At 56.1% G+C, this 24,357-nt stretch overlaps 1 protein-coding gene across 4 annotated transcripts in view; it reads right to left on the bottom strand.

The window, feature by feature from the left end:
* Nucleotides 1-20,724, bottom strand: part of LOC137341424 (protein HEATR9-like) — a 143,147-nt gene extending 122,423 nt beyond the window's left edge. For all 4 annotated transcript variants that reach the window (XM_068004536.1, XM_068004539.1, XM_068004538.1 and 1 more), the window contains exon 1: nt 20,649-20,724. The gene's annotated coding sequence lies outside the window, so the exon portion shown is untranslated. The remainder of the gene's footprint in view (nt 1-20,648) is intronic.
* Between the last annotated feature and the right edge of the window lie 3,633 nt (nt 20,725-24,357).

Raw genomic sequence — 24,357 nt, 5'->3', positions numbered from 1 at the left:
CGGGAAGGGGAGAGGGCAGAATGTACGGTAAGGGGAGGGGGCAGAATTTACGGGAAGGGGAGGGGGCAGAATGTACGATAAGGGGAGGGGGCAGAATGTACGATAAGGGGAGGGGACAGAATGTACGGTAAGGGGAGGGGACAGAATGTACGATAAGGGGAGGGGGCAGAATGTACGGTAAGGGGAGGGGGCAGAATGTACGGTAAGGGGAGGGGGCAGAATGTACGATAAGGGGAGGGGGCAGAATGTACGATAAGGGGAGAGGGCAGAATGTACGGTAAGGGGAGGGGACAGAATGTACGATAAGGGGAGGGGGCAGAATGTACGATAAGGGGAGAGGGCAGAATGTACGGTAAGGGGAGGGGGCAGAATGTACGATAAGGGGAGGGGGCAGAATGTACGATAAGGGGAGGGGGCAGAATGTACGATAAGGGGAGGGGGCAGAATGTACGATAAGGGGAGAGGGCAGAATGTACGGTAAGGGGAGGGGACAGAATGTACGATAAGGGGAGGGGGCAGAATGTACGATAAGGGGAGGGGGCAGAATGTACGGTAAGGGGAGGGGGCAGAATGTACGGTAAGGGGAGGGGGCAGAATGTACGATAAGGGGAGGGGGCAGAATGTACGATAAGGGGAGGGGGCAGAATGTACGGTAAGGGGAGGGGGCAGAATGTACGGTAAGGGGAGAGGGCAGAATGTACGGGAAGGGGAGGGGACAGAATGTACGATAAGGGGAGGGGACAGAATGTACGATAAGGGGAGGGGGCAGAATGTACGGTAAGGGGAGGGGACAGAATGTACGGTAAGGGGAGAGGGCAGAATGTACGGGAAGGGGAGGGGACAGAATGTACGATAAGGGGAGGGGGCAGAATGTACGATAAGGGGAGGGGACAGAATGTACGATAAGGGGAGGGGGCAGAATGTACGGGAAGGGGAGGGGACAGAATGTACGATAAGGGGAGGGGGCAGAATGTACGGGAAGGGGAGGGGACAGAATGTACGATAAGGGGAGGGGGCAGAATGTACGATAAGGGGAGGGGACAGAATGTACGGGAAGGGGAGGGGACAGAATGTACGATAAGGGGAGGGGGCAGAATGTACGATAAGGGGAGGGGGCAGAATGTACGGTAAGGGGAGGGGGCAGAATGTACGATAAGGGGAGGGGGCAGAATGTACGATAAGGGGAGGGGACAGAATGTACGATAAGGGGAGAGGGCAGAATGTACGATAAGGGGAGGGGACAGAATGTACGATAAGGGGAGAGGGCAGAATGTACGGGAAGGGGAGGGGGCAGAATGTACGGTAAGGGGAGGGGGCAGAATGTACGATAAGGGGAGGGGGCAGAATGTACGATAAGGGGAGGGGACAGAATGTACGATAAGGGGAGGGGACAGAATGTACGATAAGGGGAGAGGGCAGAATGTACGGGAAGGGGAGGGGACAGAATATACGATAAGGGGAGGGGGCAGAATGTACGGGAAGGGGAGGGGGCAGAATGTACGATAAGGGGAGGGGGCAGAATGTACGATAAGGGGAGGGGGCAGAATATACGATAAGGGGAGAGGGCAGAATGTACGGGAAGGGGAGAGGGCAGAATGTACGGGAAGGGGAGGGGACAGAATATACGATAAGGGGAGGGGGCAGAATGTACGGGAAGGGGAGGGGGCAGAATGTACGATAAGGGGAGGGGGCAGAATGTACGGTAAGGGGAGGGGGCAGAATGTACGGGAAGGGGAGGGGGCAGAATGTACGGGAAGGGGAGGGGGCAGAATGTACGATAAGGGGAGGGGGCAGAATGTACGGTAAGGGGAGGGGGCAGAATGTACGGGAAGGGGAGGGGGCAGAATGTACGATAAGGGGAGGGGGCAGAATGTACGGGAAGGGGAGGGGACAGAATGTACGGGAAGGGGAGGGGACAGAATGTACGGGAAGGGGAGGGGACAGAATATACGATAAGGGGAGGGGACAGAATGTACGGGAAGGGGAGAGGGCAGAATGTACGGGAAGGGGAGAGGGCAGAATGTACGGGAAGGGGAGGGGACAGAATATACGATAAGGGGAGGGGGCAGAATGTACGGGAAGGGGAGAGGGCAGAATGTACGGGAAGGGGAGGGGACAGAATATACGATAAGGGGAGGGGGCAGAATGTACGGGAAGGGGAGAGGGCAGAATGTACGGGAAGGGGAGGGGACAGAATATACGATAAGGGGAGGGGGCAGAATGTACGGGAAGGGGAGAGGGCAGAATGTACGGTAAGGGGAGGGGGCAGAATGTACGATAAGGGGAGGGGACAGAATGTACGATAAGGGGAGGGGGCAGAATTTACGGGAAGGGGAGGGGGCAGAATGTACGAGAAGGGGAGGGGACAGAATGTACGAGAAGGGGAGGGGACAGAATGTACGAGAAGGGGAGGGGACAGAATGTACGGTAAGGGGAGGGGACAGAATGTACGATAAGGGGAGGGGGCAGAATGTACGGTAAGGGGAGGGGACAGAATGTACGAGAAGGGGAGGGGACAGAATGTACGGTAAGGGGAGGGGACAGAATGTACGATAAGGGGAGGGGGCAGAATGTACGGTAAGGGGAGGGGGCAGAATGTACGATAAGGGGAGAGGGCAGAATGTACGGTAAGGGGAGGGGGCAGAATGTACGATAAGGGGAGGGGGCAGAATGTACGGTAAGGGGAGGGGGCAGAATGTACAGTAAGGGGAGAGGGCAGAATGTACGATAAGGGGAGGGGGCAGAATGTACGATAAGGGGAGGGGGCAGAATGTACGATAAGGGGAGGGGGCAGAATGTACGATAAGGGGAGGGGGCAGAATGTACAGTAAGGGGAGAGGGCAGAATGTACGGTAAGGGGAGGGGGCAGAATGTACGGTAAGGGGAGGGGGCAGAATGTACGATAAGGGGAGGGGACAGAATGTACGGTAAGGGGAGGGGACAGAATGTACGGTAAGGGGAGAGGGCAGAATGTACGGTAAGGGGAGGGGGCAGAATGTACGATAAGGGGAGGGGGCAGAATGTACGGGAAGGGGAGGGGACAGAATGTACGGTAAGGGGAGGGGGCAGAATGTACGGGAAGGGGAGAGGGCAGAATGTACGATAAGGGGAGGGGACAGAATGTACGATAAGGGGAGAGGGCAGAATGTACGATAAGGGGAGGGGACAGAATGTACGATAAGGGGAGAGGGCAGAATGTACGGTAAGGGGAGGGGACAGAATGTACGGTAAGGGGAGGGGGCAGAATGTACGGTAAGGGGAGGGGGCAGAATGTACGGTAAGGGGAGGGGGCAGAATGTACGGGAAGGGGAGGGGACAGAATGTACGGTAAGGGGAGGGGGCAGAATGTACGGGAAGGGGAGAGGGCAGAATGTACGGTAAGGGGAGGGGGCAGAATGTACGATAAGGGGAGGGGACAGAATGTACGATAAGGGGAGAGGGCAGAATGTACGATAAGGGGAGGGGACAGAATGTACGATAAGGGGAGAGGGCAGAATGTACGGTAAGGGGAGGGGACAGAATGTACGATAAGGGGAGGGGACAGAATGTACGATAAGGGGAGGGGGCAGAATGTACGATAAGGGGAGGGGACAGAATGTACGATAAGGGGAGAGGGCAGAATGTACGGTAAGGGGAGGGGACAGAATGTACGATAAGGGGAGGGGACAGAATGTACGATAAGGGGAGGGGGCAGAATTTACGGGAAGGGGAGGGGGCAGAATGTACGATAAGGGGAGGGGACAGAATGTACGAGAAGGGGAGGGGACAGAATGTACGGTAAGGGGAGGGGACAGAATGTACGATAAGGGGAGGGGGCAGAATGTACGGTAAGGGGAGGGGGCAGAATGTACGATAAGGGGAGAGGGCAGAATGTACGGTAAGGGGAGGGGGCAGAATGTACGGGAAGGGGAGGGGGCAGAATGTACGATAAGGGGAGGGGGCAGAATGTACGATAAGGGGAGGGGGCAGAATGTACGATAAGGGGAGGGGGCAGAATGTACGATAAGGGGAGGGGGCAGAATGTACAATAAGGGGAGGGGGCAGAATGTACGGTAAGGGGAGGGGACAGAATGTACGATAAGGGGAGGGGGCAGAATGTACGGTAAGGGGAGGGGACAGAATGTACGGTAAGGGGAGGGGGCAGAATGTACGGTAAGGGGAGGGGGCAGAATGTACGGTAAGGGGAGGGGACAGAATGTACGGTAAGGGGAGGGGGCAGAATGTACGATAAGGGGAGGGGGCAGAATGTACGATAAGGGGAGAGGGCAGAATGTACGGGAAGGGGAGGGGGCAGAATGTACGATAAGGGGAGGGGGCAGAATGTACGGTAAGGGGAGGGGACAGAATGTACGGTAAGGGGAGAGGGCAGAATGTACGATAAGGGGAGGGGGCAGAATGTACGATAAGGGGAGGGGGCAGAATGTACGATAAGGGGAGAGGGCAGAATGTACGGGAAGGGGAGGGGGCAGAATGTACGATAAGGGGAGGGGGCAGAATGTACGGTAAGGGGAGGGGGCAGAATGTACGATAAGGGGAGGGGGCAGAATGTACGATAAGGGGAGAGGGCAGAATGTACGGTAAGGGGAGGGGACAGAATGTACGGGAAGGGGAGGGGGCAGAATGTACGGAAAGGGGAGGGGACAGAATGTACGATAAGGGGAGGGGACAGAAAGTACGAAAAGGGGAGGGGACAGAATGTACGGTAAGGGGAGGGGACAGAATGTACGATAAGGGGAGGGGACAGAATGTACGATAAGGGGAGGGGGCAGAATGTACGGAAAGGGGAGGGGACAGAATGTACGATAAGGGGAGGGGACAGAAAGTACGAAAAGGGGAGGGGACAGAATGTACGGTAAGGGGAGGGGACAGAATGTACGGTAAGGGGAGGGGACAGAATGTACGATAAGGGGAGGGGGCAGAATGTACGGTAAGGGGAGGGGACAGAAAGTACGAAAAGGGGAGGGGACAGAATGTACGGTAAGGGGAGGGGACAGAATGTACGGTAAGGGGAGGGGACAGAATGTACGGTAAGGGGAGGGGACAGAATGTACGATAAGGGGAGGGGACAGAATGTACGATAAGGGGAGAGGGCAGAATGTACGATAAGGGGAGGGGGCAGAATGTACGATAAGGGGAGGGGGCAGAATGTACGGTAAGGGGAGGGGGCAGAATGTACGGTATGGGGAGGGGGCAGAATGTACGATAAGGGGAGGGGACAGAATGTACGATAAGGGGAGGGGGCAGAATGTACGGTAAGGGGAGGGGGCAGAATGTACGGTATGGGGAGGGGGCAGAATGTACGATAAGGGGAGGGGACAGAATGTACGGTAAGGGGAGGGGACAGAATGTACGATAAGGGGAGGGGGCAGAATGTACGATAAGGGGAGGGGGCAGAATGTACGGTAAGGGGAGGGGGCAGAATGTACGATAAGGGGAGGGGGCAGAATGTACGATAAGGGGAGGGGGCAGAATGTACGGTAAGGGGAGGGGGCAGAATGTACGGTATGGGGAGGGGGCAGAATGTACGGGAAGGGGAGGGGGCAGAATGTACGATAAGGGGAGGGGGCAGAATGTACGATAAGGGGAGGGGGCAGAATGTACGGTAAGGGGAGAGGGCAGAATGTACGGGAAGGGGAGGGGGCAGAATGTACGATAAGGGGAGGGGGCAGAATGTACGATAAGGGGAGGGGGCAGAATGTACGGTAAGGGGAGGGGGCAGAATGTACGATAAGGGGAGGGGGCAGAATGTACGATAAGGGGAGGGGGCAGAATGTACGGTAAGGGGAGGGGGCAGAATGTACGATGAGGGGAGGGGGCAGAATGTACGGTAAGGGGAGGGGGCAGAATGTACGGTAAGGGGAGGGGGCAGAATGTACGATAAGGGGAGGGGGCAGAATGTACGATGAGGGGAGGGGGCAGAATGTACGGTAAGGGGAGGGGGCAGAATGTACGGTAAGGGGAGGGGGCAGAATGTACGATAAGGGGAGGGGACAGAATGTACGGTAAGGGGAGGGGACAGAATGCATGATATGGGGAGAGGGCAGAATGTACGGTAAGGGGAGGGGACAGAATGTACGATAAGGGGAGGGGACAGAATGTACGATAAGGGGAGGGGACAGAATGTACGGTAAGGGGAGGGGGCAGAATGTACGATAAGGGGAGGGGGCAGAATGTACGATAAGGGGAGGGGACAGAATGTACGGTAAGGGGAGGGGACAGAATGTACGAAAAGGGGAGGGGACAGAATGTACGGTAAGGGGAGGGGACAGAATGTACGGTAAGGGGAGGGGACAGAATGTACGGTAAGGGGAGGGGGCAGAATGTACGGTAAGGGGAGGGGGCAGAATGTACGATAAGGGGAGGGGACAGAATGTACGGTAAGGGGAGAGGGCAGAATGTACGATAAGGGGAGGGGGCAGAATGTACGGTAAGGGGAGGGGGCAGAATGTACGGTAAGGGGAGGGGGCAGAATGTACGATAAGGGGAGGGGGCAGAATGTACGGTAAGGGGAGGGGGCAGAATGTACGATAAGGGGGAGGGGACAGAATGTACGGTAAGGGGAGGGGACAGATTGTACGATAAGGGGAGGGGACAGAATGTACGGTAAGGGGAGAGGGCAGAATGTACGGGAAGGGGAGGGGACAGAATGTACGGGAAGGGGAGGGGACAGAATGTACGGTAAGGGGAGAGGGCAGAATGTACGGGAAGGGGAGAGGGCAGAATGTACGATAAGGGGAGGGGGCAGAATGTACGATAAGGGGAGGGGGCAGAATGTACGGTAAGGGGAGGGGACAGAATGTACGGGAAGGGGAGGGGACAGAATGTACGATAAGGGGAGAGGGCAGAATGTACGGGAAGGGGAGGGGGCAGAATGTACGGGAAGGGGAGGGGACAGAATGTACGGGAAGGGGAGGGGACAGAATGTACGGTAAGGGGAGGGGGCAGAATGTACGATAAGGGGAGAGGGCAGAATGTACGATAAGGGGAGAGGGCAGAATGTACGATAAGGGGAGGGGGCAGAATGTACGGGAAGGGGAGGGGGCAGAATGTACGATAAGGGGAGAGGGCAGAATGTACGGGAAGGGGAGGGGACAGAATGTACGATAAGGGGAGAGGGCAGAATGTACGGGAAGGGGAGGGGACAGAATGTACGATAAGGGGAGAGGGCAGAATGTACGGGAAGGGGAGGGGACAGAATGTACGGTAAGGGGAGGGGGCAGAATGTACGATAAGGGGAGGGGACAGAATGTACGATAAGGGGAGGGGGCAGAATGTACGGGAAGGGGAGGGGGCAGAATGTACGATAAGGGGAGAGGGCAGAATGTACGGGAAGGGGAGGGGGCAGAATGTACGATAAGGGGAGAGGGCAGAATGTACGGGAAGGGGAGGGGACAGAATGTACGGTAAGGGGAGGGGGCAGAATGTACGATAAGGGGAGGGGACAGAATGTACGATAAGGGGAGGGGACAGAATGTACGGTAAGGGGAGAGGGCAGAATGTACGGGAAGGGGAGGGGGCAGAATGTACGATAAGGGGAGAGGGCAGAATGTACGGGAAGGGGAGGGGGCAGAATGTACGATAAGGGGAGAGGGCAGAATGTACGGGAAGGGGAGGGGACAGAATGTACGGTAAGGGGAGGGGGCAGAATGTACGATAAGGGGAGGGGACAGAATGTACGATAAGGGGAGGGGACAGAATGTACGGTAAGGGGAGAGGGCAGAATGTACGGTAAGGGGAGGGGGCAGAATGTACGGTAAGGGGAGGGGGCAGAATGTACGGTAAGGGGAGGGGGCAGAATGTACGATAAGGGGAGGGGGCAGAATGTACGGTAAGGGGAGGGGGCAGAATGTACGGTAAGGGGAGGGGGCAGAATGTACGATAAGGGGAGGGGGCAGAATGTACGATAAGGGGAGAGGGCAGAATGTACGGGAAGGGGAGGGGACAGAATGTACGGTAAGGGGAGGGGGCAGAATGTACGGTAAGGGGAGAGGGCAGAATGTACGGTAAGGGGAGGGGGCAGAATGTACGATAAGGGGAGGGGGCAGAATGTACGGTAAGGGGAGGGGGCAGAATGTACGATAAGGGGAGGGGGCAGAATGTACGATAAGGGGAGGGGGCAGAATGTACGGTAAGGGGAGGGGGCAGAATGTACGGTAAGGGGAGGGGGCAGAATGTACGATAAGGGGAGGGGGCAGAATGTACGATAAGGGGAGGGGACAGAATGTACGATAAGGGGAGGGGGCAGAATGTACGGTAAGGGGAGGGGGCAGAATGTACGATAAGGGGAGGGGACAGAATGTACGGTAAGGGGAGAGGGCAGAATGTACGGTAAGGGGAGGGGGCAGAATGTACGATAAGGGGAGGGGACAGAATGTACGATAAGGGGAGGGGGCAGAATGTACGATAAGGGGAGGGGGCAGAATGTACGATAAGGGGAGGGGACAGAATGTACGATAAGGGGAGGGGGCAGAATGTACGATAAGGGGAGGGGGCAGAATGTACGGTAAGGGGAGGGGGCAGAATGTACGGTAAGGGGAGGGGGCAGAATGTACGGTAAGGGGAGGGGGCAGAATGTACGATAAGGGGAGGGGGCAGAATGTACGATAAGGGGAGGGGACAGAATGTACGATAAGGGGAGGGGGCAGAATGTACGGTAAGGGGAGGGGGCAGAATGTACGGGAAGGGGAGAGGGCAGAATGTACGGTAAGGGGAGGGGGCAGAATGTACGATAAGGGGAGGGGACAGAATGTACGATAAGGGGAGGGGACAGAATGTACGGTAAGGGGAGGGGACAGAATGTACGGGAAGGGGAGAGGGCAGAATGTACGGTAAGGGGAGGGGACAGAATGTACGAGAAGGGGAGGGGACAGAATGTACGAGAAGGGGAGAGGGCAGAATGTACGGTAAGGGGAGGGGGCAGAATGTACGATAAGGGGAGAGGGCAGAATGTACGATAAGGGGAGAGGGCAGAATGTACGGTAAGGGGAGGGGACAGAATGTACGATAAGGGGAGGGGGCAGAATGTACGGTAAGGGGAGGGGGCAGAATGTATGATAAGGGGAGGGGGCAGAATGTACGATAAGGGGAGGGGGCAGAATGTACGGTAAGGGGAGAGGGCAGAATGTACGATAAGGGGAGGGGGCAGAATGTACGGGAAGGGGAGGGGGCAGAATGTACGATAAGGGGAGGGGGCAGAATGTACGATAAGGGGAGGGGACAGAATGTACGGTAAGGGGAGGGGACAGAATGTACGATAAGGGGAGGGGGCAGAATGTACGATAAGGGGAGGGGACAGAATGTACGATAAGGGGAGGGGGCAGAATGTACGGTAAGGGGAGGGGACAGAATGTACGATAAGGGGAGGGGGCAGAATGTACGGTAAGGGGAGGGGACAGAATGTACGATAAGGGGAGGGGGCAGAATGTACGGGAAGGGGAGGGGGCAGAATGTACGATAAGGGGAGGGGGCAGAATGTACGGTAAGGGGAGGGGGCAGAATGTACGGTAAGGGGAGGGGGCAGAATGTACGGTAAGGGGAGGGGGCAGAATGTACGGTAAGGGGAGGGGGCAGAATGTACGATAAGGGGAGGGGGCAGAATGTACGATAAGGGGAGAGGGCAGAATGTACGGGAAGGGGAGGGGGCAGAATGTACGATAAGGGGAGGGGGCAGAATGTACGATAAGGGGAGGGGGCAGAATGTACGGTAAGGGGAGGGGGCAGAATGTACGATAAGGGGAGGGGACAGAATGTACGATAAGGGGAGAGGGCAGAATGTACGGGAAGGGGAGGGGGCAGAATGTACGATAAGGGGAGGGGGCAGAATGTACGATAAGGGGAGGGGGCAGAATGTACGATAAGGGGAGGGGGCAGAATGTACGGTAAGGGGAGAGGGCAGAATGTACGGTAAGGGGAGGGGGCAGAATGTACGGTAAGGGGAGGGGACAGAATGTACGATAAGGGGAGAGGGCAGAATGTACGGGAAGGGGAGGGGGCAGAATGTACGATAAGGGGAGGGGACAGAATGTACGGTAAGGGGAGGGGGCAGAATGTACGATAAGGGGAGAGGGCAGAATGTACGGGAAGGGGAGAGGGCAGAATGTACGGTAAGGGGAGAGGGCAGAATGTACGATAAGGGGAGAGGGCAGAATGTACGGGAAGGGGAGAGGGCAGAATGTACGATAAGGGGAGAGGGCAGAATGTACGATAAGGGGAGGGGACAGAATGTACGGTAAGGGGAGGGGACAGAATGTACGGTAAGGGGAGGGGACAGAATGTACGATAAGGGGAGGGGACAGAATGTACGGGAAGGGGAGGGGACAGAATGTACGATAAGGGGAGGGGGCAGAATGTACGATAAGGGGAGGGGGCAGAATGTACGGGAAGGGGAGGGGACAGAATGTACGGGAAGGGGAGGGGACAGAATGTACGGTAAGGGGAGGGGACAGAATATACGATAAGGGGAGGGGACAGAATGTACGGGAAGGGGAGGGGACAGAATGTACGGTAAGGGGAGGGGACAGAATATACGATAAGGGGAGGGGACAGAATGTACGGGAAGGGGAGGGGGCAGAATGTACGGTAAGGGGAGGGGGCAGAATGTACGATAAGGGGAGAGGGCAGAATGTACGGGAAGGGGAGGGGGCAGAATGTACGGTAAGGGGAGGGGGCAGAATGTACGATAAGGGGAGGGGGCAGAATGTACGGTAAGGGGAGGGGACAGAATGTACGGTAAGGGGAGAGGGCAGAATGTACGATAAGGGGAGGGGGCAGAATGTACGATAAGGGGAGGGGGCAGAATGTACGGGAAGGGGAGGGGGCAGAATGTACGATAAGGGGAGGGGGCAGAATGTACGATAAGGGGAGAGGGCAGAATGTACGGTAAGGGGAGGGGGCAGAATGTACGGAAAGGGGAGGGGACAGAATGTACGATAAGGGGAGGGGACAGAAAGTACGAAAAGGGGAGGGGACAGAATGTACGGTAAGGGGAGGGGACAGAATGTACGGTAAGGGGAGGGGACAGAATGTACGATAAGGGGAGGGGGCAGAATGTACGGTAAGGGGAGAGGGCAGAATGTACGATAAGGGGAGGGGACAGAATGTACGGTAAGGGGAGGGGACAGAATGTACGGTAAGGGGAGGGGACAGAAAGTACGAAAAGGGGAGGGGACAGAATGTACGGTAAGGGGAGGGGACAGAATGTACGGTAAGGGGAGGGGACAGAATGTACGGTAAGGGGAGGGGACAGAATGTACGATAAGGGGAGGGGGCAGAATGTACGGTAAGGGGAGGGGACAGAAAGTACGAAAAGGGGAGGGGACAGAATGTACGGTAAGGGGAGGGGACAGAATGTACGGTAAGGGGAGGGGGCAGAATGTACGGTAAGGGGAGGGGACAGAATGTACGGTAAGGGGAGGGGACAGAATGTACGGTAAGGGGAGGGGACAGAATGTACGGTAAGGGGAGGGGACAGAATGTACGGTAAGGGGAGGGGGCAGAATGTACGATAAGGGGAGGGGGCAGAATGTACGGTAAGGGGAGGGGGCAGAATGTACGGTAAGGGGAGAGGGCAGAATGTACGATAAGGGGAGGGGGCAGAATGTACGGTAAGGGGAGGGGGCAGAATGTACGATAAGGGGAGGGGGCAGAATGTACGATAAGGGGAGGGGGCAGAATGTACGGTAAGGGGAGGGGGCAGAATGTACGGTATGGGGAGGGGGCAGAATGTACGATAAGGGGAGGGGACAGAATGTACGGTAAGGGGAGGGGGCAGAATGTACGATAAGGGGAGGGGGCAGAATGTACGGTAAGGGGAGGGGGCAGAATGTACGATGAGGGGAGGGGGCAGAATGTACGGTAAGGGGAGGGGGCAGAATGTACGGTAAGGGGAGGGGGCAGAATGTACGATAAGGGGAGGGGGCAGAATGTACAGTAAGGGGAGGGGGCAGAATGTACGATAAGGGGAGGGGACAGAATGTACGGTAAGGGGAGGGGACAGAATGCATGATATGGGGAGAGGGCAGAATGTACGGTAAGGGGAGGGGACAGAATGTACGATAAGGGGAGGGGACAGAATGTACGATAAGGGGAGGGGACAGAATGTACGGTAAGGGGAGGGGGCAGAATGTACGGTAAGGGGAGGGGACAGAATGTACGAAAAGGGGAGGGGACAGAATGTACGGTAAGGGGAGGGGACAGAATGTACGGTAAGGGGAGGGGACAGAATGTACGGTAAGGGGAGGGGACAGAATGTACGGTAAGGGGAGGGGGCAGAATGTACGGTAAGGGGAGGGGGCAGAATGTACGATAAGGGGAGGGGACAGAATGTACGGTAAGGGGAGAGGGCAGAATGTACGATAAGGGGAGGGGGCAGAATGTACGGTAAGGGGAGGGGGCAGAATGTACGATAAGGGGAGGGGGCAGAATGTACGGTAAGGGGAGGGGGCAGAATGTACGGTAAGGGGAGGGGGCAGAATGTACGATAAGGGGAGGGGGCAGAATGTACGATAAGGGGGAGGGGACAGAATGTACGGTAAGGGGAGGGGACAGAATGTACGGTAAGGGGAGGGGACAGAATGTACGGTAAGGGGAGGGGACAGATTGTACGATAAGGGGAGGGGGCAGAATGTACGGTAAGGGGAGAGGGCAGAATGTACGGTAAGGGGAGGGGGCAGAATGTACAGTAAGGGGAGGGGACAGAATGTACGGTAAGGGGAGGGGACAGAAAGTACGATAAGGGGAGGGGACAGAATGTACGATAAGGGGAGGGGGCAGAATGTACGGTAAGGGGAGGGGGCAGAATGTACGGTAAGGGGAGGGGGCAGAATGTACGATAAGAGGAGGGGGCAGAATGTACGATAAGGGGAGGGGGCAGAATGTACGGTAAGGGGAGGGGACAGAATGTACGGTAAGGGGAGGGGACAGAATGTACGGTAAGGGGAGGGGACAGAATGTACGATAAGGGGAGGGGGCAGAATGTACGATAAGGGGAGGGGACAGAATGTACGATAAGGGGAGGGGGCAGAATGTACGATAAGGGGAGGGGACAGAATGTACGATAAGGGGAGGGGGCAGAATGTACGGTAAGGGGAGGGGACAGAATGTACGATAAGGGGAGGGGACAGAATGTACGATAAGGGGAGGGGACAGAATGTACGATAAGGGGAGGGGACAGAATGTACGATAAGGGGAGGGGACAGAATGTACGATAAGGGGAGGGGACAGAATGTACGATAAGGGGAGGGGACAGAATGTACGATAAGGGGAGGGGACAGAATGTACGATAAGGGGAGGGGACAGAATGTACGATAAGGGGAGGGGACAGAATGTACGATAAGGGGAGGGGGCAGAATGTACGGTAAGGGGAGGGGACAGAATGTACGGTAAGGGGAGGGGGCAGAATGTACGATAAGGGGAGGGGACAGAATGTACGATAAGGGGAGGGGGCAGAATGTACGGTAAGGGGAGGGGACAGAATGTACGATAAGGGGAGGGGACAGAATGTACGGTAAGGGGAGGGGGCAGAATGTACGATAAGGGGAGGGGACAGAATGTACGATAAGGGGAGGGGACAGAATGTACGATAAGGGGAGGGGACAGAATGTACGGTAAGGGGAGGGGGCAGAATGTACGATAAGGGGAGGGGGCAGAATGTACGATAAGGGGAGGGGACAGAATGTACGATAAGGGGAGGGGACAGAATGTACGGTAAGGGGAGGGGGCAGAATGTACGATAAGGGGAGGGGACAGAATGTACGGTATGGGGAGGGGGCAGAATGTACGGTAAGGGGAGGGGACAGAATGTACGGTAAGGGGAGAGGGCAGAATGTACGGTAAGGGGAGGGGACAGAATGTACGATAAGGGGAGGGGGCAGAATGTACGATAAGGGGAGGGGGCAGAATGTACGATAAGGGGAGGGGGCAGAATGTACGGTAAGGGGAGGGGACAGAAAGTACGGGAAGGGGAGGGGGCAGAATGTACGATAAGGGGAGGGGGCAGAATGTACGATAAGGGGAGAGGGCAGAATGTACGATAAGGGGAGAGGGCAGAATGTACGGGAAGGGGAGGGGGCAGAATGTACGATAAGGGGAGGGGACAGAATGTACGATAAGGGGAGGGGGCAGAATTTACGGGAAGGGGAGGGGTCAGAATGTACGATAAGGGGAGAGGGCAGAATGTACGGTAAGGGGAGGGGGCAGAATGTACGGTAAGGGGAGGGGGCAGAATGTACGGGAAGGGGAGGGGACAGAATGTACGATAAGGGGAGGGGGCAGAATGTACGGTAAGGGGAGGGGGCAGAATGTACGGTAAGGGGAGGGGGCAGAATGTACGGGAAGGGGAGGGGACAGAATGTACGATAAGGGGAGGGGGCAGAATGTACGGGAAGGGGAGAGGGCAGAATGTACGATAAGGGGAGGGGGCAGAATGTACGGGAAGGGGAGAGGGCAGAATGTACGATAAGGGGAGGGGACAGAATGTACGGTAAGGGGAGGGAGCAGAATGTACGATAAGGGGAGAGGGCAGAATGTACGGTAAGGGGAGAGGGCAGAATGTACGGTAAGGGGAGGGGGCAGAATGTACGGGAAGGGGAGGGGACAGAATGTACGATAAGGGGAGGGGACAGAATGTACGATAAGGGGAGGGGACAGAATGTACGATTAGGGGAGAGGGCAGAATGTACGATAAGGGGAGGGGACAGAATGTACGGTAAGGGGAGAGGGCAGAATGTACGATAAGGGGAGGGGGCAGAATGTACGGTAAGGGGAGGGGGCAGAATGTACGATAAGGGGAGAGGGCAGAATGTACGGTAAGGGGAGGGGACAGAATGTACGGTAAGGGGAGGGGGCAGAATGTACGGTAAGGGGAGGGGACAGAATGTACGGTAAAGGGAGGGGGCAGAATGTACGATAAGGGGAGGGGGCAGAATGTACGGTAAGGGGAGGGGGCAGAATGTACGATAAGGGGAGGGGGCAGAATGTACGATAAGGGGAGGGGGCAGAATGTACGGTAAGGGGAGGGGACAGAATGTACGATAAAGGGAGGGGGCAGAATGTACGATAAGGGGAGGGGGCAGAATGTACGGTAAGGGGAGGGGACAGAATGTACGATAAAGGGAGGGGGCAGAATGTACGATAAGGGGAGGGGGCAGAATGTACGGTAAGGGGAGGGGGCAGAATGTACGATAAGGGGAGGGGGCAGAATGTACGGTAAGGGGAGGGGGCAGAATGTACGATAAGGGGAGGGGGCAGAATGTACGATAAGGGGAGGGGGCAGAATGTACGATAAGGGGAGGGGGCAGAATGTACGATAAGGGGAGGGGGCAGAATGTACGGTAAGGGGAGGGGACAGAATGTACGATAAAGGGAGGGGGCAGAATGTACGATAAGGGGAGGGGGCAGAATGTACGGTAAGGGGAGGGGACAGAATGTACGATAAAGGGAGGGGGCAGAATGTACGATAAGGGGAGGGGGCAGAATGTACGATAAGGGGAGGGGGCAGAATGTACGATAAGGGGAGGGGGCAGAATGTACGATAAGGGGAGGGGGCAGAATGTACGGTAAGGGGAGGGGACAGAATGTACGATAAAGGGAGGGGGCAGAATGTACGATAAGGGGAGGGGGCAGAATGTACGGTAAGGGGAGGGGACAGAATGTACGATAAGGGGAGGGGGCAGAATGTACGGTAAGGGGAGGGGGCAGAATGTACGATAAGGGGAGGGGGCAGAATGTACGATAAGGGGAGGGGGCAGAATGTACGATAAGGGGAGGGGGCAGAATGTACGGTAAGGGGAGGGGACAGAATGTACGATAAGGGGAGGGGGCAGAATGTACGGTAAGGGGAGGGGGCAGAATGTACGATAAGGGGAGGGGGCAGAATGTACGGTAAGGGGAGGGGACAGAATGTACGATAAGGGGAGGGGGCAGAATGTACGGTAAGGGGAGGGGACAGAATATACGATAAGGGGAGGGGGCAGAATGTACGGTAAGGGGAGGGGGCAGAATGTACGGTAAGGGGAGGGGGCAGAATGTACGATAAGGGGAGGGGGCAGAATGTACGGTAAGGGGAGGGGGCAGAATGTACGATAAGGGGAGGGGGCAGAATGTACGGTAAGGGGAGGGGACAGAATGTACGATAAGGGGAGGGGGCAGAATGTACGGGAAGGGGAGGGGGCAGAATGTACGATAAGGGGAGAGGGCAGAATGTACGGTAAGGGGAGGGGACAGAATGTACGGGAAGGGGAGGGGGCAGAATGTACGATAAGGGGAGAGGGCAGAATGTACGGGAAGGGGAGGGGGCAGAATGTACGATAAGGGGAGAGGGCAGAATGTACGGGAAGGGGAGGGGGCAGAATGTACGGTAAGGGGAGGGGACAGAATGTACGATAAGGGGAGGGGGCAGAATGTACGATAAGGGGAGAGGGCAGAATGTACGGTAAGGGGAGGGGACAGAATGTACGATAAGGGGAGGGGGCAGAATGTACGGTAAGGGGAGGGGGCAGAATGTACGGTAAGGGGAGGGGACAGAATGCATGATATGGGGAGAGGGCAGAATGTACGGTAAGGGGAGCGGGCAGAATGTACGGTAAGGGGAGGGGACAGAATGTACGATAAGGGGAGAGGGCAGAATGTACGGTAAGGGGAGGGGACAGAATGTACGATAAGGGGAGAGGGCAGAATGTACGATAAGGGGAGAGGGCAGAATGTACGATAAGGGGAGGGGACAGAATGTACGATAAGGGGAGGGGACAGAATGTACGGTAAGGGGAGGGGACAGAAAGTACGATAAGGGGAGGGGACAGAATGTACGATAAGGGGAGGGGACAGAATGTACGATAAGGGGAGGGGACAGAATGTACGATAAGGGGAGGGGGCAGAATGTACGGTAAGGGGAGGGGACAGAATGTACGGTAAGGGGAGGGGACAGAATGTACGATAAGGGGAGAGGGCAGAATGTACGGGAAGGGGAGGGGGCAGAATGTACGTGAAGGGGAGAGGGCAGAATGTACGGTAAGGGGAGGGGACAGAATGTACGGTAAGGGGAGGGGGCAGAATGTACGATAAGGGGAGGGGGCAGAATGTACGATAAGGGGAGGGGACAGAATGTACGGTAAGGGGAGGGGGCAGAATGTACGGGAAGGGGAGGGGACAGAATGTACGATAAGGGGAGGGGGCAGAATGTACGGTAAGGGGAAGGGACAGAATGTACGATAAGGGGAGGGGGCAGAATGTACGGTAAGGGGAGGGGACAGAATGTACGGTAAGGGGAGGGGGCAGAATGTACGATAAGGGGAGGTGGCAGAATGTACGGGAAGGGGAGGGGGCAGAATGTACGATAAGGGGAGGTGGCAGAATGTACGGGAAGGGGAGGGGGCAGAATGTACGGGAAGGGGAAGGGACAGAATGTACGATAAGGGGAGGGGGCAGAATGTACGGTAAGGGGAGGGGACAGAATGTACGATAAGGGGAGGTGGCAGAATGTACGGGAAGGGGAGGGGGCAGAATGTACGATAAGGGGAGGTGGCAGAATGTACGGGAAGGGGAGGGGGCAGAATGTACGATAAGGGGAGGTGGCAGAATGTACGGGAAGGGGAGGGGGCAGAATGTACGATAAGGGGAGGTGGCAGAATGTACGGGAAGGGGAGGGGGCAGAATGTACGATAAGGGGAGGGGGCAGAATGTACGATAAGGGGAGGGGGCAGAATGTACGGGAAGGGGAAGGGACAGAATGTACGATAAGGGGAGGGGGCAGAATGTACGGTAAGGGGAGGGGGCAGAATGTACGGGAAGGGGAAGGGACAGAATGTACGATAAGGGGAGGGGGCAGAATGTACGGTAAGGGGAGGGGACAGAATGTACGATAAGGGGAGGTGGCAGAATGTACGGGAAGGGGAGGGGGCAGAATGTACGATAAGGGGAGGTGGCAGAATGTACGGGAAGGGGAGGGGGCAGAATGTACGATAAGGGGAGGTGGCAGAATGTACGGGAAGGGGAGGGGGCAGAATGTACGATAAGGGGAGGGGGCAGAATGTACGATAAGGGGAGGGGGCAGAATGTACGGGAAGGGGAAGGGACAGAATGTACGATAAGGGGAGGGGGCAGAATGTACGGTAAGGGGAGGGGACAGAATGTACGGTAAGGGGAGGGGGCAGAATGTACGATAAGGGGAGGGGGCAGAATGTACGATAAGGGGAGGGGGCAGAATGTACGGTAAGGGGAGGGGACAGAATGCATGATATGGGGAGAGGGCAGAATGTACGGTAAGGGGAGGGGGCAGAATGTACGGTAAGGGGAGGGGACAGAATGTACGGTAAGGGGAGGGGACAGAATGTACGGTAAGGGGAGGGGACAGAATGTACGGTAAGGGGAGGGGACAGAATGTACGGTAAGGGGAGGGGGCAGAATGTACGGTAAGGGGAGGGGACAGAATGTACGATAAGGGGAGGGGACAGAATGTACGGTAAGGGGAGAGGGCAGAATGTACGATAAGGGGAGGGGGCAGAATGTACGATAAGGGGAGGGGGCAGAATGTACGGTAAGGGGAGAGGGCAGAATGTACGATAAGGGGAGGGGGCAGAATGTACGATAAGGGGAGGGGGCAGAATGTACGGTAAGGGGAGAGGGCAGAATGTACGATAAGGGGAGGGGGCAGAATGTACGGTAAGGGGAGAGGGCAGAATGTACGATAAGGGGAGGGGGCAGAATGTACGATAAGGGGAGGGGACAGAATGTACGGTAAGGGGAGGGGACAGAATGCATGATATGGGGAGAGGGTAGAATGTACAGTAAGGGGAGAGGGCAGAATGTACGATAAGGGGAGGGGGCAGAATGTACGATAAGGGGAGGGGACAGAATGTACGGTAAGGGGAGGGGGCAGAATGTACGATAAGGGGAGGGGGCAGAATGTACGATAAGGGGAGGGGACAGAATGTACGGTAAGGGGAGGGGGCAGAATGTACGATAAGGGGAGGGGGCAGAATGTACGGTAAGGGGAGGGGGCAGAATGTACGGTAAGGGGAGGGGGCAAGTATATCCTTCATTAGATAAGGGGACCAGAACTGTACACAGTACTCCAGGTGAGGTCTCGCCAAAGCCCTGTACAATTGTAGTAAGACTTCCTTACTCTTGTGCTCTCACCCCCTTGCAATAAAGGCTAACATGCCATTTGCCTTCCTAATTGCCGACTGTACCTGTATACTAACTTTTTGTGTTTCTTGTATGTGGACACCCAAGTCTCTCTGAACACCAACATTTAATAGTTGCTCACCATTTAAAATATTGTTTTTTTTCTATTCTTCCTATCAAAGTGAATGACCTCACATTCCCCCACATTATACTCCACCGTGGTCACTTTTACAATACCACCTTTACGCATCTTTACAACGCAAACTAACTGCTTTTACACAAAGGGGCACCAATGACTTCTCACTGGTGTGATCCTGTATTGAAATGTGCAATGCAGAACCCGCACTGTGCTAAAATTACACAACACTCGCAGGTACACATATTGAACGACTAACATCCCATATTACACAGTGACAGACAGAGTGAGGCCTTTCCTGGGCTGGAGGCTGAGATCAGGCAGGGTGTTGGTGGTGAGGGGAACCGGAGCTCATTGGACAATGGGGCCTCATTAGTAGCATTAGTAGCACGCAAAGAGAAGAGGGTTGTGAATCTTTGGAATTCTCTACCCCAGAGGGCTGTGGATGCTCAGTCGTTGAGTATATTCAAGTCTGATATCAATGGCAATTTGGACACTAAGGGAATCAAGGGATATGGGGAGTGGGCCGGAAAGTGGAGTTGAGGTAGAAGATCAGCCTTTGAATGGCGGAGCAGGCTCGAGGGGCCGTATGGCCGACTCCTGCACCTATTTCTTATGTTCTCAAAAAGTGGTGTCTGTCCAGAGTATCAGCCACCAGACTCTGGTAGGAGTGCGGAGAGTGCAGTGGAGGTGAAACACATTCATTAACAGACTCTGTTTATATAGAACAGCAAAACATTTCCCTACTTAGGAAAGATTGTGATTTTGGTATTGGTTTTTCTCTTGCAGAGATCCAGCAGGGAGTCACTTTGAAGGTGTGGGTGGATCAGAGACTGGCTCCCAGGGAAAGCCCGAGTTAGCTACTGGGAAATGTTGATTCCCCAGCACTTAACCAGGGAAAATATTCCGCGTCAGTCAGGTACAGGACTTGTTCTTGGTTCTTGGTTCCCCCCCCACCAAGCTGCAGAAACATTGATTTCGAGGTTTGATTGTAAAGCCAGTCCCAGGTTCCCTGGTATGTGACGATTCCTGACGTGTTGGGCCAATATCGGCCGGGGTTGGGGCTGAAATTACAAATGATCCAATTCGCACTCCCGCCAAAGGGAGTTCATTTTTAACGCAATTTCGGGAGTATTTTAACCCCTGTCCTCAGTCCCCCCCTCCCCCCCCCTCCTCCTCCTCCTCTCCCCTCCTCCCCCTCTCCCTCTCCCTCTCCCTCCCCTCCTCCTCCTCCTCTCCCTCTCTCTCCCTCCCCCTCTCCCTCTCCCCCTCTCCCCCTCTCCTCCCCCTCTCCCCCTCTCCTCCCCCTCTCCCTCAGGTGCTGGGTCAGAGCTCCACAGCCACCGACCACCTTCCTGTGCTCGACTCGCCAGTGTGCGGGCCGGGTTCCTACCTCGCTGTGCCGGGAGCCCCTCGGCCCGGGCCCGGCCCCGACTCCCGCTCCACTTCCGCAAACACTCGGTTGCTACAACATTAACCGCGTGACTCCCCCCTCCGGGCTCTCATTGGTCCCTCCGGCTCCCGGAACGGACAGACAGGGGTGTCAGGCTGACTATCCCCCCCCCTCCCCACTGCTGGTGTCAGGCTGCCTGTCGTCCCCCCCCCCCCCCCCTGCTGGTGTCAGGCTGCCTGTCGTCCCCCCCCCCCCCCCTGCTGGTGTCAGGCTGCCTGTCCCGCCCGCCCCCCTGCTGGTGCCAGGCTGCCTGTCCCCCCCCCCCCTTGCTGGTGTCAGGCTGCCTGTCCCGCCCGCCCCCCCTGCTGGTGTCAGGCTGCCTGTCCCGCCCGCCCCCCTGCTGGTGTCAGGCTGCCTGTCCCCCCCCCCCTTGCTGGTGTCAGGCTGCCTGTCCCCCGCCCCCCCTGCTGGTGTCAGGCTGCCTGTCCCGCCCCCCCTGCTGGTGTCAGGCTGCCTGCCCCCCCCCCCTGCTGATGCCAGGCTCCAATTCCTCTCCTGCTGGTGCCAGGCTGCTTGTTCCCTCCTGCTGGTGCCAGGCTGCTTGTTCCCTCCTGCTGGTGCCAGGCTGCTTGTTCCCTCCTGCTGGTGCCAGGCTGCTTGTTCCCTCCTGCTGGTGCCAGGCTGCTTGTTCCCTCCTGCTGGTGCCAGGCTGCTTGTTCCCTCCTGCTGGTGCCAGGCTGCTTGTTCCCTCCTGCTGGTGCCAGGCTGCTTGTTCCCTCCTGCTGGTGCCAGGCTGCTTGTTCCCTCCTGCTGGTGCCAGGCTGCTTGTTCCCTCCTGCTGGTGTCAGGTTGCTTGTCCCCTCCTGTTGGTGTCAGGCTGCTTCTCCTGTCCTGCTGGTGTTTTGCTGCTTGTGTCTTCCAGTTGGAGCCACTCTGCCTGTCTCTTACTGCTGTTGTCAGTCTGTTTGTCCCCATCTGCTGGTGTCAGGCTGTGTCCCCACCTGCTGGTGTCAGGCTCCTTGTCCCATCCTGTTGGCGTCGGGCTACTTGCCTCTTCCCGCTGGTGCCTGGCTGTTTGTCCTCTCCTGCTGGTGCCATCCAGCTTGCCTCTTCCTGCTGGTGCCAGCCTGCCTGTCGTGTCCTGCCGGTGTCAGGCTGCTTGTCCCCATGATGTGGTGCCAGGCTGCTCGTCCCCACGATGTGGTGCCAGGCTGCATGTCCTCTCCTGCTGGTGTCAGGCTGCTTGTCTCTCCCTGCTGGTACCAGGCTCCTTGTCTCTCCCTGCTGGTACCAGGCTGCTTGTCTCTCCCTGCTGGTACCGGGTTCCTTGTCTCTCCCTGCTGGTACCAGGCTGCTTGTCTCTCCCTGCTGGTACCGGGTTCCTTGTCTCTCCCTGCTGGTGCCAGGCTCCTTGTCCTCTCCTACTGGTGCCAGTCTGCTTTTCTCTTCTGCTCGTGCCAGTCTCTTCCTTTTTTTTTATTGGTTCATGCGATGTGGGTGTCGCTGGCAAGGCCAGCATTTATTGCCCATCCCTAATTGCCCTCGAGAAGGTGGTGGTGAGCCGCCTTCTTGAACCGCTGCAGTCCGTGTGGTGAAGGTTCTCCCACAGTGCTGTTAGGAAGGGAGTTCCAGGATTTTGACCCAGCGACGATGAAGGAACGGCGATATATTTCCAAGTCGGGATGGTGTGTGACTTGGAGGGGAACGTGCAGGTGGTGTTGTTCCCATGTGCCTACTGATCTTGTCCTTCTTGGTGGTAGAGGTCGCGGGTTTGGGAGGTGCTGTCGAAGAAGCCTTGGCGAGTTGCTGCAGTGCATCCTGTGGATGGTACACACTGCAGCCACAGTGCGCCGGTGATGAAGGGAGTGAATGTTTAGGGTGGTGGATGGGGTGCCAATCAAGCGGGCTGTTTTGTCCTGGATGGTGTCGAGCTTTTTGAGTGTTGTTGGAGCTGCACTCATCCAGGCAAGTGGAGAGTATTCCATCACACTCCTGACTTGTGCCTTGTAGATGGTGGAAAGGCTTTGGGGAGTCAGGAGGTGAGTCACTCGCCGCAGAATACCCAGCTTCTGACTTGCTCTTGTAACCACACTATTTATATGGCTGGTCCAGTTAAGTTTCTGGTCAATGGTGACCCCCAGGATGTTGATGGTGGGGGATTCGGCAATGGTAATGCCGTTGAATGTCAAGGGGAGGTGGTTAGACTCTCTCTTGTTGGAGATGGCCATTGCCTGGCACTTGTCTGACGCCAATGTTACTTGCCACATATCAGCCCAAGCCTGGATGTTGTCCAGGTCTTGCTGCATGCGGGCTCGGACTGCTTCATTATCTGAGGGGTTGCGAATGGAATGGAACACTATGCAATCATCAACGAACATCCCCATTTCTGACCTTATGACGGAGGGAAGGTCATTAATGAAGCAGCTGAAGATGGTTGGGCCTAGGACACTGCCCTGAGGAACTCCAGCACCAATGTCCTGGGGCTGAGACGATTGGCCTCCAACAACCACTATCATCTTCCTTTGTGCTAGGTATGACTCCAGCCACTGGAGAGTTTTCCCCCTGATTCCCATTGACTTCAATTTTACAAGGGCTCCTTGGTGCCACACTCGGTCAAATGCTGCCTTGATGTCAAGGGCAGTCACTCTCACCTCACCTCTGGAATTTAGCTCTTTTGTCCATGTTTGGACCAAGGCTGTAATGAGGTCTGGAGCCGAGTGGTCCTGGCAGAACTCAAACTGAGCATCGGTGAGCAGGTTATTGGTGAGTAAGTGTCGCTTGATAGCACTGTCGACGACACCTTCCATCATTTTGCTGATGATTGAGAGTAGACTGATGGGGCGGTAATTGGCCGGATTGGATTTGTCCTGCTTTTTGTGGACAGGACATACCTGGGCAATTTTCCACATTGTCGGGTAGATGCCAGTATTGTAGCTGTACTGGAACAGTTTGGCTAAAGGCGCGGCTAGTTCTGGAGCACAAGTCTTCAGCACTACAGCCGGGATGTTGTCGGGGCCCATAGCCTTTGCTGTATCCAGTGCACTCAGAGGTTTCTTGATATCACGTGGAGTGAATCGAATTGGCTGAAGACTGGCTTCTGTGATGGTGGGGATATCGGGAGGAGGCCGAGATGGATCATCCACTCAGCACTTCTGGCTGAAGATGGTTGCAAACACTTCAGCCTTGTCTTTTGCACTCACGTGCTGGACTCCACCAGGATGTTTACAGAACCTCCTCCTCCCATTAGTTGTTTAATTGTCCACCACCATTCATGACTGGATGTGGCAGGACTGCAGAGCTTTGATCTGATCTATTGGTTGTGGAATCGCTTAGCTCTGTCTATAGCATGTTGCTTCCGCTGTTTGACAGTTCCAGAACCCTGGTTCATGTCAGCTGCAGGTGCCCTTGCAGCAGACGGCACTGCTGTGCATCTGGTTCCCTGCTTTGGAACCAATTCCCTACAGTCAGTGTGCCAGGGCTCAAAGGTATGGTTGGTGGCATCACAATGAGTGCAGGCAGTTGTCACTGTTGATCTGCTTCAAGTGACTACATTCATCGAGTACCATAACATGAAGTAGCAAGACCCCTCTAGCATTAAGGTCAGTTCTCGCATCCTTCCTTGAGAACTGGAATCTCCACATGACCCATTCCGCTGACAGTGAGCTACGTGTACCTTTGTATGTAGATGCAGGTACGTCGGTACCTGGCA

Source organism: Heptranchias perlo, chromosome 23 (genome assembly GCF_035084215.1).
Source record: "Heptranchias perlo isolate sHepPer1 chromosome 23, sHepPer1.hap1, whole genome shotgun sequence".
Classification (NCBI taxonomy): Eukaryota; Metazoa; Chordata; class Chondrichthyes; order Hexanchiformes; family Hexanchidae; genus Heptranchias; species Heptranchias perlo.
Note: the sequence above shows the minus strand (reverse complement) of the source record. Positions and strands in the feature narration are given on the sequence as shown.